Source organism: Triticum dicoccoides, chromosome 1A (genome assembly GCF_002162155.2).
Source record: "Triticum dicoccoides isolate Atlit2015 ecotype Zavitan chromosome 1A, WEW_v2.0, whole genome shotgun sequence".
Lineage (NCBI taxonomy): Eukaryota > Viridiplantae > Streptophyta > Magnoliopsida > Poales > Poaceae > Triticum > Triticum dicoccoides.
The window spans coordinates 31,220,103-31,221,896 of record NC_041380.1 but is presented as its reverse complement, the minus strand read 5'-3'; positions in this window follow the sequence as shown (position 1 = coordinate 31,221,896).

The following is a 1,794-nucleotide window of genomic DNA, read 5'->3' as shown; positions in this document are numbered from 1 at the left end:
TTGCTCCTTTATATACGGGGGCAGGGGCACCCTAGAGATACAACAATTGATCTGTTGATCTTTTAGTCGTGTGTGGTGCCCCCCTCCACCATAGTCCACCTCGATAATACTGTAGCGGTACTTAGGCGAAGCCCTGCATCGGTACAACATCATCATCGTCACCACACCGTCCAGCTGGCGAAACTCTCCCTCAACACTCGGCTGGATCGGAGTTCGAGGGACGTCATCGGGCTGAACGTGTCCTGAACTCGGAGGTGCCGTGCGTTCGGTACTTGATCGGTCGGATCGTGAAGACGTACGACTACATCAAACGCGTTGTGCTAACGCTTCCGCTTTCGGTCTACGAGGGTACGTGGACAGCACTCTCCCCTCTCGTTGCTATGCATCACCATGATCTTGCATGTGTGTAGGATTTTTTTTTGAAATTACTACGTTCCCCAACACCAGCTGGTTGTACTGATCCCCAAGTTTATCCAATTGCTTGTTCACCTTGTCCAACTCTTTCTTATGCTTCTCATGGTCCATAACTCTGCCACAGTTCTCCTCATGAAACATCTCCCATATCTTCACCAAGAATCTTTGAAGAATAGAAAGCCATGGGGCATCAACCCACTCAGCAACTCCACAATCAATACCATCCTGCATCAAGTATTACTAAATTAATAAGCTAACTGAAACAATAACTAAATCAAACATGCAAATAGTTGCACTTATAGTAAAGATTCAGTCACACTTGCCATTACAGTAGAGATTCAGTGGACTTGCAGTTAAAGGAAAGGTTCAGTCACATTAGCAGTTAAAGGAAAGGTTCAGTTACATGTCTATTTCCCTAAACTAGAGCTATAATTCATACAAATAAACACTTAACTATCATGTCTAATCTACTGTAAATAGCAAGTCTAATACACTGAAACTACAGCATACAAGCATTGCAAATTCACTGTTACAAGCATGCCTAATCCATCGAAACTATAATACACTACAACAATTGAATCAATACCACACTCCAACATACTTGAATAGTTCAATCCAATGAGATAAACTGAATTTTCTGATAGAAATAGGAACCACTGGCTGCCACTAACAAAAAACCTAGTTGGAGAACACAAACTTGAACCCCATAGCCATAGAATCTCCTCCTAGTGTTGATTCCTTCAAATGCAACATATTTCATGCATGAGGCCAAGTGCAGCCTACGTTTGATGCTTGGATCTGCAGCTCTACCACAAAATGATGCATCTACGGAGTGTCAGGGTTCTCCTTCATTGTAGCACAAGTATTAACCACAGAACAAAGAACTACTGCTCAAAGATGGTCTCAAATCCAAGACCAAGAACACATGAACCCTAACCCTAGGTGCAAAGCAGAGCACTTACCCACTGCTGCTCCATGTCCATGCCGGCCAGATCCTCCTCCTTGCTGCTCTCCTCTCCATCCTTCCACGACGGCACCACTGAAAGGTGGCGAGGGAATAGTCCTCCTTAGCAATGGCGGAGACCTCGGCGGCGATAGAGAGGGGAGAGAGTAGAGCATGGAGAGTGAGCGAGTGGAGGGGATCAGGCGAGTGCGCTCGTTTATGTACGAGCGCCGACCCTAGCGGTGGTCAACCAACTCGCCGTCTCTATTGTCCGACGTGGCACCTGACTGGCGGGTCAAGCATTTAAGAAATCGGGGTTAGTGGCTTCAAAACGGTCATTTGTGTTTATTGAGAAAATTTACAAGCAAAGCGCTAGATTTTTGCGACGGTAGAAATGTGGTGGCAAATCTGGATGCAAACTTCAAATGTGGTGTGTG